Source organism: Protopterus annectens, chromosome 10.part0 (genome assembly GCF_019279795.1).
Source record: "Protopterus annectens isolate FY-2018-M chromosome 10.part0, PAN1.0, whole genome shotgun sequence".
Lineage (NCBI taxonomy): Eukaryota > Metazoa > Chordata > Ceratodontiformes > Protopteridae > Protopterus > Protopterus annectens.
The window spans coordinates 1,284,382,139-1,284,397,461 of record NC_056744.1 but is presented as its reverse complement, the minus strand read 5'-3'; positions in this window follow the sequence as shown (position 1 = coordinate 1,284,397,461).

Sequence of the window (15,323 nt, the reverse complement as noted above, 5' to 3'; positions counted from 1 at the left end):
TGTGAAGTAAATATATCAGACAGCACAACCTAATTAACACCTTCTTACTACTGTGCACTTAATTTTTGTGTGTTAAACTCAAGTATAAAACATTTTGTCTTAAGAGTCTTTGACACTCTCCCTTTAAATCTTGACTGCTAATGTACCCTTTGACCTTTAAAACTGTTTGCCACAGTTAAGTACTTTGTATTTAGCTTCCCCTTTTATTTAAAATTTGCCTAACAGGTAAAACAAAGCTTGCAACCTTGGCGGGGACTTCAAGAGATCTCAGAGACTCATAAAGAGAATAAAACATGCAAAAATCAGTCAAAGTAAATGCACAAGCTTCAACAGTCTCAAAATAATGCTGCTTTAATTCACAGCTCCTTTAGTATTCATGAATTGCCATTTTTTTACCACAAGCATGAGTTAAAACAAAGAAATTGTTTTTACTACTGTATTTCTCCTCTTCTAACCCCTCCCCAATGAATAAACCAGCACCAAATATCACAGATAAGCCTAAATAAGAAAGAAAAATAAAAAAGAAAGAAAGAATAGAAAAAAAAAGAAAACAGCTTCATTCACTATACTTTTATTAACACTGTTGCTATTAGGTTCATAGGTAGGTACTAGGCTATTGGCCCTAGGGCTTATATAAGCCTAGCCAAAAAGGTACCCTGGCTTTTGCCACCCAAGAAAATTGTTTTCCTGTGCCCCTGTCAAGAAGAGCCACAGAAGTAATCCCCGGGGTGAATTTCCTATTTCCCATCCAATCATCAATATTTTTCTTGAAGAGTGCTAATGAGGAGCTCTGTTTGACATAGATAGGTAGTCTGTTCCAGAGTATGGGAAGTCTCTGGGACAGGAATCTATCCCTCCAGCATGTTCTGTTTATTGTGGTGACAAGGTTTAGGTCCCAAAAGCATGTAGCTCAGAGGGATTAGGATTTCTTTAAGTGGATCATGTCCAACAGCTCTGGGTATGACATAGCTTTGTATGTTAGACAAAGATTGCCTCTGAGTAGGCAATATGCGATGGAGTAAAGCTGGAGTTTTTTGAGACGGTCTGCGAAGGGCATCTGTTTGAGGCTAGTAATCCTCTTTGTGAGGTATTTCTGCAGCCTTTCCAGTTGTTGTAGATGTCTTGTGAGGTATTTTATATTGTCTCCTTATATTCTTTTTGCTTTAATTTTAACAACTTATTAAAACATGTATTTTCTGTATAACTTGTTTAATAACTTAAGCATAACCATTATTGTAATGTTCATGGAGCTTTTCTCCCCTGGCCTCAACTGAAAAAGGGCTACTCAGCTCAGTCGGACTATCTTGGTCAACAAATGTGAAATAAAATAAATAAATAATACACACTGCATACACCTACCATTTTATCACTGTATTAGTAATGAAGCACTCAGTCTGATATCTCTTAGAGAAAGCACATCTAAATCTCATACATACAACACCTCACATATTCCAATCAACCATGCCATGTGAATTAAAAGTTAAAAGTTAAAAACACCATAAATATTCAGTCTATTCACAACACACTTATTTAATGTAGAGTGAGCAACTTGCTATTATTTTATCATGAGCTATCACTTTAAGATTTATGTGGCACATATTTGATGAAAGGAAACTAGAATATATATGTAAAGAAAGTTTATGATTAGATAAAGAATTAATTTCTTAATAAGTATTAGGCTTAGACATATATTTAATATGGAAAATAAAATATAGAATATTAGCTTAGTAATACGTACAGGAAAAGGAAAACTGACATTTATTTACCTTATAGAGAAGTGAATCCTTGCTTTCTTCCTTTCACTTATATCTCCAGTAACTGAACTGCTAAGCTTTATCACAGAAAAATTATTCAGCCTTTAAATGTTACACTTAAATAGTTATTAAATCATGGATGTCTAATACAGAAACTACAGTGTCAGTAGCTCCACTGGTCACACACTTTAATGCTGGGAGATAAGAAGGCAGTGAGTTCTATTCTCATTCAAGATACTTTTCCTATCCTAACACGACAGTGCATCTTAGGAGGATTGTAGTCCTGATTATGCTGCCACTGAATTTTTAAACCAAGGATCCATCTGTTTGAGGTGACACCACTTCAGATTGATTAAAACAAAATTCCAAAACACTTCTCAGAAATAGAAGAATTCTCCCAGTGCTGAATTTAGTAAGTCAGTATGAATATTACCTTGGGTTTTTCTGGAAGGTAAGGCATTGGCTTAATGAGACTACTTGGTTAGCAAAAGAAACATAACACTTTATGTGCATCAAAAACTCTGGACTATACCAGAAAAACAGTTCCTAACACTTACTATATTTGCATCACTAATTTGTACACAGAAGTATGTTATTGCCCATAAAATAATAGCTCTTCATTCCATCCCTAAGATACTCTGTTGAATGTTTGAATCCATCATCATTCTGCAAAGTATACCAGATTTCAGAGTTTAGACTAGCAATATAAAGGCCTAGAAGTTTGGCTTTTATAACTATGAGTATCTTACTCTTAAGGACCCTTGCTCTGTCATAGTCACTTAAATGACTGTTGGCCATTATTTAATGACTTACATAATGTTGCTGAGTTCAGTAATATATCAGCACAGTATATATACATAAATACTATTTAGGCATTTCTGTCATTCATCTTCACTTCCTCCATTCAGCTTCTTTTGCTTTGGAAATCATTTAATAAAATCTATAAAAATAAAATGGCCTTAAGTTCGTGTATTCACAATGCCGCATCCCATTTTACAGTGACTTACACAAGCAAAATGAGAATCATAAAGAACAGATTCTCAGAAATAGAGTCCAACTGTATGATGCACAGACACACACACACATGCACACACACACACACACACACACACACACACACACACACACACACACACACACACTATAAAATAGCAACAGACTACCTGCAACATTTGATGTTTTGATATTCATCACATCATAGATCTGACATATAATGTATTTTTGTTATAGATGTCGTAGATATTTATTTGTCATTTTCACAGTGCCACTGATTACTAGTGAGTTAAATTGATAATTCATCACTACTGGAAGCTTTACTGAATTCCAAGAATATGATATTTTTTGTTATAGTTTTACCTTTACCATTAATGTCAGGATCAGAAAAGGTCAGTGCATTAATCAAAACCATGTTTTTGTACTGAAGCCATTTTATGCTTCTATTTTTTTTTAATTAAAGTTCACTAGGCAGAATTTGTGGTTTACAGGGGCAGATCACGAGGCTATAAGTAGACTAGTATCCCCTGAGTGGACAGACTTCTTTCAAAGCTGCATAATACAGCTATTACATTTGACTGCAAATCTGCTTTTCCTTATCTTTTCCATTTTCAAAGAAAAACTGTACCACTGCAAAACATTTCTAATTAATTTACTTAAGTAAAGGAACCATGGCCATTCTCAAAGCTATGAATGATGTTCATAATGGTACATCTTGGCAGCATAAATATGCTTTTTTAAAAGAGAAATATCAGAAAAATTCTTATAAGACTTTTGGGATCCAATTGTTCATAGATTCATAGGAGGTTACTAGGCTAGAGGCCCTAGAGCCTTTACAATCCTAACCATGTTAATCCTGAGTTGCCTCAGTTGTCCTTGGTTAGATGGATGTAATTTGTAGAGCAAATCTATGATAAACACCAACTATCCCTGTCCACCAGGGACACGGATGCCACCCATATGCCTGGGGTAAATTTGTGGTCTTCCATCCATTTCTCTAGGTTGCACTTGAATATAGTCAATGAGGAGCTCTGCTTCATGTGAATTGGAAGTTTATTCCAGAGAAGTGGCAATCTCTGGGAGATATATCTGTCTCTCCAGCATGTTCTGTTAATGTCACAGGCTAGGTTAAGACCTCGAGAGTGAATGACTCTTGTCCCATTATTCTTGCGGATGTGCAGCATATCCATCAGGGCAGGGTCAGAGACTGCCCTGTAAGCCAGGCACAAATTGTCTCTCAGCAGTCTATATGATACAGAGTACAATGACAGGGCTTTCAGTCTATCCACATAAGTCATTGTTTTGATGTCCTTTATTTTCTTGATGAGAATCCTCTGTGGTCTCTGCAGCTGCTGCAGGTGTCTGATGAGTTTCATGGAGAAGGGAGCTGTGTACTCTATTAATGCTCTGATGAGAGTCAAATGCAGTGGAGTTATAACATCCTTAGAACTAGATGTGATGCCCTTACTTATGAGATGCATAACGTAGAAGTCTTTCCTTACCACTGTGGAAACTTGGTGGTCAAAGTTCAGATTGCTATCTACCTGTGTTCCCAGATCTCACATCACTGTGTCTGAAGTAAGGGGTGCGCTGTCAATATTGTAATTAGTAGGGAATTTTGCTTTTCCAAAGGGGGTAGTAATGCATTTTGTTTGTGTTAAGTTTTAGACTGTGGCTTTGGCATCAGTCATTTGTTTGTAATACGTTAACATCATTAGGGGACTCATTGATTGCACACAATCTGTAATAATCAGTGAACTTGGTAAGCCAAAGGCCATCTTCTTTAGTCTGGACTTCCAAGAAATAGATTCCAAACAGTAAAGGGCCCAGCACAGATCCTTGTGGTACACCACTGGTAGAGGTGGAGTCACTAGCTTTGATAGTATGTGTTCTGTTGGTGAACCAATTGGCTACCCATCTAGTGATGTAAGGGTTAATTCTCAGTTGGGAGAGTTTCTTAATGATGCTAAGTGGGGGATTATGTCAAAAGCCTTGACTAAGTCAAGATAGGCAGTATGCACTGTCTTATTTCATTCAGGGCTACGGTGACTTTCTTGAAGAAGTCTTCTTGGTTTAATAAGCATGATCTACCCTTAACGAAGACAAGTTGGGTTGGGTCTAGAGTTTGAAGGTCACCTATGTCCTTGTTGATAAGGTACATGATAATTTATTTCATGGCCTTGCAGATGAGGCTGGATAGACTTATGAGTCTATAGTTCCCAGGGTTGGTTGATGTCCCCCCCTTTGTGTAAGGGGATTAGTGTTGCTATTCTCCACTCTGCTGGGACAAAGCCAGTTTTCACGGAATGGTTAAAGAGAACACCAAGTCGATCCACTAGGTCCTGTTTTAGATTGCTTAATAAGCAGCTTGGGATGTTATCTGGTCCCATTGAGGCTGTGTTTTGGCCTTAGAGAGGCTCTAGAGATACTCAGCAGAGGACTGGTGTCAGGTATGCTTCAGGGTATAGTTGGTGGGGAGAGGGGGTTGAAGTTTGTGTCAAATCTGTCAGCTAGCAGTTTCGCAATTTCCCCTGGTATAGTATGAGTAGTACCATCTACTACCAGTTTAGTACATAGCTGAGCATTTCCTTTTAGATTTTGGACATGGTTAAAGAATGCCTTATGATTACCCTTAGCTAGGAATCTTATTTTAGCTTCATAATTAGCTTTAGAGGACTTTACAAGATTTCTGATTTGCTTGTTCAAGCTACGGAGGGAATTCTTCCTCTACTGAGTCAGTTCCCTCTTGTTCATAGCCATCAGTTTCTTCCTTTTATTATATAACCTGTTTATACTCGAGGTCCACCATGGTGGCTTGTTTTTTTGGGAGGACCTGGTTTTAATATGGTCATATACAGCTGAGTCTATACATTTGCTTAAGTGTTTATACAGGGCATTTATGTACACCTCTACATCGGCTTCATTATTGTCTGTGATTGTGGAAGGTATAAAACATTTTATACTATCACTTAATGGGCTGTAGTTTGTTTAGAATTTTTTTTAGTTTTTTGGCTCCTGTGGTGGTGATAGGTTCAATAGTTATTTTGAAAGAGACTGATTTATGGTCTGACCTTACCAGGGAGGTCATCACGCAGGAGTGAGTACTATGTCTAGGACATTTGAGCCCTTTGTGGGAGTGCAGAATATCTCCCTCCAACAAGCTGATACTAGCAAATATTTATCTCATCCCATCCCTCCTATACGGTGCATCTATCCCCTCCAACTTGCACTCCTCCCTCAAAGCTAAACTATCCTCCTGTTACAACAAGATATCAAATTTGCTTCCATTCACAGAGCTAGCATCCACCACTGTAATTCCCTTCATCAACCAAACTGGCTTGAGCTACCTAACATCCTCACATTCACCCAACTCATCCAAGCACACAAACTGATTTACAATTCCTCTCTTAGTCCCTCCTTAGCCACTACCTTCACCATGCATGAACCTGACCACATTCTTAGATCTACTTCTCAAAAATTAGTTAGGTTGCACAAACCAGCTTGACCATCAGGAAATCAACTAATGTCCTCCTCCCTAGCATACCTCTGGAATTCTTTACCATCCATTATCCACTCTACCAGCAGTCTCCCCCTCTTTTAAAAACCTCACTTCACTCACACCTAACTTCACTATGGGAATGCTCCTACTCCCATCCCACTTGATTCCCCTAATACCCTCACCACTCTCCTAAAACGAAACAATTCCACATTGTCTCCTCACCGCTCCTTGAGTATCTTGACCAACTGCTGAACAACTATCCCATGGGGGGGGGGGTTCTTTACAATTTTAAATGTATTTGATATGTTCTCGTTAATTTTGTTAGTGTGCTAGTTTCATATTTACTCTGCATTCCTATAAATCTTTTTATAATGCTTATGAGAAATGCCATTCCAAATTTATTTGATATTTTCTTATTACTTTCATATTTACTCTATTCCTGTAAAGCCTTTTTGTGATGCTTATATTGGAATTACTACTTTGTAGTGTGAATATGTACTGTCTGGAGCTTTTCGCTCCAGGACTCCATTGAAAATGGGCTCTTAGTGGCCCAATGGTCTATCCTGGTAAACAAACTGCAATAAGCAAACTGCAAATAAATAAATAATAAATAAATACATTTGTACTGATAAAGCCCAGGAACCTCTGGGTGAACATCTCCGTGCCCATGTATGTCACCCAGTTGATGGAAGGATAGTTGAACTCTCCCATAACTAAGGTGTTGGGGTGTATGGTAAGTGACCCCAGTAATTCCAGTTAGGCAGCGTGCATTTGTTGGTTCATGGTGGGGGACCTATAGTTATCAATGATGTCAGTTGTGCACACTCAGCTTTGGTGCAGAAAGCTGTGGGTTGTATTCCCACAGCAGGTAGACTGATTGCTGACACTGCAGTGCAGCAGACAGGGGTGTTGCACTCTTGATTGTGCTGTCCCTCAGATGAAATGTTAAACCGAGGCCAAATCTGCATGAGTTGGTGATAGCCGAGGTAGATATAAAAGTTCCCATGGCACCTATTGAAATGACTAGGGGTCCTTTATTTATATACAAAAATAACTATTTACAAAATATTCACATATTTACAAATATTTACAAGTGTACACATATGTATGGATCTACTTCATATGGTCGAAATTTCAGAATGTCAAAGACCATATGGCCAAGACCATATGATCAACATTCAAAATGACGACCATTGAATAAAACCTATGAGTACTACGGGTTACATACACCCCCTACACCCTCCCATGGGGGGTTCTGCCCCCCACACCCCCTGGAACTTAAATATACCAACTCCGAGATTGTACTACAGTGTGGAAGATGGAAATCTTTCCATTCTGTACTGTATGGAGATGCCGGTTTTGCATGGTCAACATTTTAAATGTCGATCATATGTTCTGAAATGTCGAGCATGTGAAGGGGACCCATATATATATATATATATATATATATATATATATATATATATATATATATATATATATATGATCCCCCTTCAGAAGCTCAGTTTCAAAACTTCAAAAGGCTGAGACCACAAGATCAAAGTTTTGAAACTTTGACATTTTGAAAGGAGATTGCTGTACAGTGCGGAACATGATTTTTGCTGTTTTCCTCATTGCAGTGTGATCTCAGAGTTGGTATATTTAGTTAGCATGGGGTGTGGGGGATGCAGGGGGGCAATGTAAAAAAAATATATATATTTTTAATTAGGTTTTCGAAGTTTCAAAACTTCAATCTTATGGTCTCGGTCATTTGAAGTTTGAAGTTTTTAAATTTTGAGCTTCTGAAGTAGATATGTATATATATATATATATATATATATATATATATATATACACACACACACACACACACACACACACACACATATATATATATTGTACATATATAGATATAGATATAAAACATCATAATTGGTCTACCTTAAAACAACTTCCCCTTGATAAGGCAGTCATCTACTTTAACAACTCATTCCTAACATCTTAAACTCACTAGCCCCTATTAGAAAAGCACATTGCAAATCCACACCAGCTCATTGGCTAACTAAAGACTCCATAAACATAATGAAACAAAGAGACAGGGCATGGCTAAACTATCAGTCTTCCAAAACCCAAGCTTCCCTCCTCATCTACCAACAGTTACATAACTTAGCCAAAAATCAACTTTGATGAGACAAAAAACTACTACACCCAGATTCAACAAAAACATAAAAATAACCCCAGACATTTTGGCAGTCATTAAACAACACTTAAATTCAAGACAATCCAACATGCCTTCACCAACCAACCTTAATCCCAACATAAGCATATCTGTACACTTCACTTCTCATTTCATCAACTCCATCCTGTCCTTAGTAAACAGCAGTACCCATATCCCTCTAACCATACCCACAACTACTGTCCATGAATCTGTAGCTTTCTCATTTCAGACCATTCAGACTATATACATCAAAAAACTACTTCTTCAACTGGAACTAAGCAGACTTGCAGTAGATAAGCTCCCAAGTGAATTTCTTAGACTAGCAGCTGAATCTATCTCATACCCAGTTTCAGTACTTATTAATCACTCCATTACTGACCAATATGTACCAATACTCTGGAAAATCTCCCATATAATTCCTCTGCACAAAGGTGGCCAATCCACTGATTTATCAAACTATAGACCCATTGCCATACTGTCACCTCTTAGCAAAATACTTGAAAAATGCATTCATACTCAGCTACTGTCCTATCTTGTACAAAATAACCTTCTCCCCAAATACCAACATGGCTTTAGACCAAAACATAGCACCACAACAGCCCTATTAAGTTTTACAGACACCATCTCCCACCATAGAAATTGTAACAACCTCGTCTCTTCTATTTTCTTGGATCTGTCAAAAGTATTTGACACTGTATCCCATCAAAAACTTCTTGAAGATTTATCATCTCTCCATCCCTCACTATCATCCATTACCTGGTTTCCTAGCTAGCTATCTGACTGCCAACAAGCAGTTATTTGAAAAGATGAGACCTCTACCCTTCTTCCTGTTACTGTAGGAGTCCTCAAGGCTCTATTCTTGGGCCTCTATGCTTCTCCATCTTTACAAACAATCTTAGCTCGGCATCCATACATGCTACCATCATGCAATATGCAGATGATTTCACTGTTATCTGCACAACCCCTTCCCTCCCTGAACTTATATCTAAGACTCTGGCTGCCTTTTCTGACACTGAATAGTTCCTCAAAGAAAGACAACTCATAATAAACCCTAACAAAACACAGCTAATAATATTCTCCAATAATAAATCAACAGTACCTCCTTATCCACTTCACATACTCTCCTCCAACGGCACTATAATTGAACCAGTAGATGGCACTAAGTTACTTGGTGTCACAATAGACTGTGCCTTAAAATATGATAAGCACATAGCCCTTACTGTAAAAATGTACATATGAAGCTTGGCTGCCTCTATAGGTCAAGAACATTCCTTACCACCTCAACTAGACAAGCCTTAGCCAGAACACATCTTCTGTCCACACTAATGTATGCCTCTCCCATCTTCACTAATCTTAAAGTCTAAGCTGTCCAAACTGGAGATAACCTATCATAAAATTGCTTGCATGCTGCTGGCCTCTAAAACAGAACCCACCACTGTATAGCCTTGAAACAACTACAGTGGCTGGAGCTACCAAATCTTCTCACTCTTAATCGACTCACAGTTGCTCATATCTTACATCAACCAGAAGCTTGTCCAGCACTAACGAACCTAGTCCAGCCTTACAATGCAACCCTTACCTGCTGCTCATCCAACAAACTACTTCTAAAATCTAAGAAATGCTTCAACTCTTTGGTGACTTTTTATTTGTAAATCAAATTGCAAAAGTTTGGAACATCATTCCCAACATAGAGTAAACACCCCAACTGCCACCATATTCAAACTCCTTTTTAAAGAACATCTAAATATTAACTGGCTCTGCTCTTGTATTTCTCCTGGATAACTTTATCTTTTCTCACTCTTCACTTTGCCTTTACTGAATCCTCCTAGCAGATCTCCACTTAACCTTTTCTCTAACCTTCTTCATATTACTAATTGTTCCTTTTTATTAAATCTCTTCTTACCTTCCTCACTTTTCCTTTCCACATTTTTACTCTGCTGAGGCTTATAGCATGTATCTGCCAAAAATATGTTAGTATCGTTAAACTCTGTATATATTGTAACTTCATTATTTTTGTTAATTCTGTTAATAATGTTAATTCCTTACATTTTAAATTTACTGTTTAATCTGTATATTGCTATCTTCTGTTTTTATATTTTATATTCTTGTCATTTTTCACCTTAGGGCTTTTCCCCATGGGCCTTCACTGAAAATGGGCTGCTAGCCCAGTCCGACTATCCTGGTAAACAAATGTGTATGTGTGTGTGTGTGTGTGTGTGTGTGTGTGTGTGTGTGTGTGTGTGTGTATTTATATATATATATATATATATATATATATATATATATATATATATATATATGGTTCTACCTGACTTCCGACAGCAGAAGACCGACAGCGAATTGAGCTCCAGAAGATCAACGAAGAAGACCGGTTGCAGAACATCGACAATGCAGAAGACCGACACGACGGATGACAACACCAACGCCGAGGATGCCGACATGGGGAAAGGCTGTGTGAGTAGGCAGGTAAGTGTGGAGATTGACGGTCTGTGGGGATAGGGGTGGGTTAAGTGAGTTAGGGTTATAGGGTGGGTTAAGTGAGTTAGGGTTAGGTTAAGTGAGTTAGGGTTAGGGGTGGGTTAAGTGAGTTAGGGTTAGGAGGGTTAAGTGAGTTAGGGTTGACAGTGACGGACCTTAGGGTTAGGTAAGGTTTAGTGTGGGCTTGTAAGGATTTTGGTGTGCTTGTGTTGTGTGTGGTTTGTGGAATGGGGATGTGTTTTGTTTTTAATAATTGTTATTGTGGTGTGTGCAGTGTATGGGGTTTCGTGTTTGTGTACCGTCGGTTATTTCGTTGTCGGTTATGTGTGGTTTCGTGTTTATGGACTGTCGAATATGTGGTGTCGGTGATGTGGTTGTCGGTGTTGTGTGGTTTCGGCTATGTCAGGTAGAACCATATATATATATATATATTTAACAATCATACAACTTTTTTGGGTCTATATTATATACTCAAAAGTTTAGCTTGTCGACCACCTAAACATTGACAGCTAAACAGCGAAAGCTTACAACCACGAACGGCCACTTACGGGAATTTTTTCATAGGGAAAAAATTCACTTGGTCATTGAACACTAAAACAAACATTCAAACCCTAATTAAGTGGGGGGCTTTGCCCCCCAACCCCCCACCTAACTAAATAAGCCAACTCTGAGATCATTCTACATTGGGGAAAAGGGCAAATTCCTGATAATGGCCAAGTGAATTAAACTTTCACTATTCTAATAAAGACCCAAATTTTCATCCCTGTTAGACCCCACTCCTTTTTCCATAACTACCATCTGATTTTACTTAATATTGTTGGCTAAAACCCATTTACGATTAAACATAATTTCTTTTATTCTTTCATTTCATATTTTAACATATTCTTTACTTCTGTTCTTATAATATTCATGTTAATTTTATCCACTGCTTTTATATCTTAAAAAAATCTTCTTTACATAGTTTTTCTCATAACTTTTTTTTTACTATTTTATATTTCAAAACACATGGGAGAATTCAATAAAGCCTATATGGACTGATTTTCCATGTAGGCATATTGCCATGGCCCCAACATGGAAACTGGCAGCCGAGCGATCCAGTAAACAGAGCAGAGGGGGTGTGCATGATGTGTGGACATGGAAGAATCTGTGGAATGCAAACCACCTCATAAGCAGGTGAAATCCATACAAATGAGGGTGATTTGTGATCCCATAAGCTGAATGGTACCTGTGTAGGAGGTGTGTTGGTGTCAGAAATGTACACAAAAAGTAACTGTGTACAGAAATGTAAAGATTAAACAGGGTCTGTAAAAGCCCACAAAGAAGGTTGGATATTGCAAAGTAGGCATGGAAATGAACAAAATTATGCCCAGTGAGTCCAAAAAGCAATGCAAATCATTATAAAATATAATTTTTTTTTAGTACACATATTACGTTTGCATGGCACGCAGTAATGTGCAAACATGTTGTTATGCAACAAAAAATATTAAATGTTGAAAAACTGAAAATAAGGCATTTGCAAAAATAATGCATTATAGGACCCTGCATGCAGAATGTACAATGGCAGGTTTCAGTGGTTGCTAAGTAGGCAGGCCCTGGAATAGTGAAGTATCCAGGGAATTTGCAAGGGTCTATATGCAAATAAGCTGGGGTTACTGAATAGCAAAAATGGGCTACTGTGTCCACAGATAAAACCTGTGTAGGCCCAAAACCATGTTGGTGTTAGTAGAACAGGTAGATGACATCAAAAGGGAGTGTGTCATGCTGTGTAGCTCAGAGGCACCTGTTTCCGCTCAGCTAAGCACACCTAAGCAGGGGGGAGTGTCCAGTACTGCTAAGCTGTGTTTAGCCGCGCAGCTCATGTTTTAGCTGGTTTAAGCTAAGCTGAGCTTGCCTATCCATGGGGGTGTGTCTAAACTGCTGAGCACTGTTTATACTAGTGCCACCATTTTGTGCGCTGTGCCCCAGTGCTTAGCAGTGAAAGAAATAAAAAAAAAATACATGGAAATAGCCTGGAAAAGCCAGTCAAGTATAAATGAATGACAAGTCCTATTCCACTGACACTGGGCCATTCAAAACCTTCAGTGATAGACCTGGCAGATGGAATGCATCATAGACAGCCAATCACACAGGCTACATCTGCAGCACACCACTATAATGTATGCATACACCCTTCAATCTGATTTTCCCCACATACTCTGCACCATTGAAGTACACACTTGGGAATTTTAACTGACAAAATTATAGGGGCTGCTGCTGCTCTGCTACATCTGTATGTACTAGTGGCTGAGGTCAGTGCTGGTGCTGATGCTGACAATAGGCCTAGACTGAGAAGGAAAACAGTGTTCAGGCCCAGAGTAACCTTTCAGGAGCTACATGAGCTGGAGATAGTAGAGTGCTACAGGGAGGGCACTGACATACTACAAGAACTCACTGAGCTTTGCCACCCTCAACTCAGACCCAGAGCCAACAGAGGGGAGCCCATCCCAGTGGAAACAAAGGAACATGTAGCCCTAAAAATACTAGCTACAGGTACTTCTCAAAGACCTACTGGGGACACGATGGGGGTCTCACAGGCATCTGCATCCAGGGTACTCCACCAGTTCCTGGCTGCCATGCAAACACATGCCACTGAGCACATATATTTACCCCGCACCCCTGAGGAGAGGGCCAGCAATATGCATTTCTTCCAACATGTAGCACACTACCGTGAGGTACTGGGTGCCATAGACTGCACTCATACACATATCAAAGCACCACCTGGTAAGGAGGGTAGAGTCTACGTCAACCACAAGGGGTATCACTCCATCAACTGCCAGGTCATGTGCAATGCCCAGGGCATTATCATGAATGTGTGTGCTGGCAGTCCTGGCAGTTATCATGACTCCCACATCTGGCATGCATCACAGCTGTACCAGATGTTTGCCAGAGGGGGACATCTCGTATGGCCATCTACTGGGAGATACTGGCTATGCAGTGGAACAGTGGATGATGACACTCATCAGAAATGCATACACAACTACTGAAGAATACCATAATGAGGCACATGGACACACTAGGAACATTATAGAGCATGTGTTTGGGCTGCTCAAGTCACGGTTCTGCTGCCTCGATATATCTGGTGGGGCCCTGCACTACTCTCCAGCCACATGTGCACACACGTTTACAGTATGTGCCATGCTACACAATATGATCCTGTGGAAACAGCTGCAACAAGAACATCACAGGGAAGGGACACACAGCCCCCCACCAGTGCCAAGGTCCCCACAACCACAGGAGGAGTTGGAGGAGGAACCCCTTGAACCTATCTCTGTAGGTAGACATAGGCATGCCCAGTATGCCTTGGCCTTGGGAAAGAGGCAATGCATAGCACATGCACTGACATCCTAGGGACTTAGGGACTGACACCTCACTCTGACTCACATACATAGTAAAAAGGATGCCAGCTACATCACATAACCTGTACCTTACCATGTATTGGCTGTGTACTGTGTGCATCTGACAGAGTCAGCCCTGAAGCACTGTGATCTTAACTGCTGCAGACACAAGGTAAGTCACTCTTCTTTACACCAAATGTATGGGGTACTAGATTATGGTAGCATATGTATGGACCTGCAGCATGTATGCTAGGGAATAGAGTGGGCTACTGGGATACCTGCAGACAACTGATAGCTATGTGGGACAACAGGAGCTCACTGCCTAATACTGGCCGCACCATAATATGCAGTAGGCCCCAAGGCAGCAAATTCAGCTGCACTATGCGAGGAAAATGACAAACGGTGGGGTCATAGGACAATGCAGGACTGTCAATGCTAGAGTTCCCCACCCCTATCACACTCATGTTCCCATACAACTGCAATAACATTTATGTTTGCAGGGTAATGGCAGCAGACCACACAATCCCAGAGCTGTCCCAATCAACATGATAGCATGTTCCATTTCCACAATATGCAGGGGTCAATGTGCTATGTATATCTGTGCTTGATAGTATCAGGAATTAAACTGCACTGTCTGGTGGTTGTTGTGGCTTAGTGGGCTAAATATATTACCATGGATGATGGTGTTCATGCTTCGAGACTGACTGCACTTACTATTTTGCATGTGAGCTACACCTATGGTAGGAGCTCTACAGACTGTTCATATGTCACTATTTGTTACTGCAAGAAAGCTGGGCAAAGCCAGAGACAATGAGGGAACAGGGGGCCACAGATATGGACAGTACACTGCTCTGAGTAACCTAGACAGTGGTTAGTTGTAACAAGTCAGTGTAGCAGCAGGATGTCAAGTTGTCAAGTAACTGTGTCAGTACTTACAAGTCAGTGGGTACCATCATACCTCTCAGATGTATAGAGTTTTGCAGAATGTCCACATTTTTGCCTCATATTTCTGGTCTGTTTTTCATAAC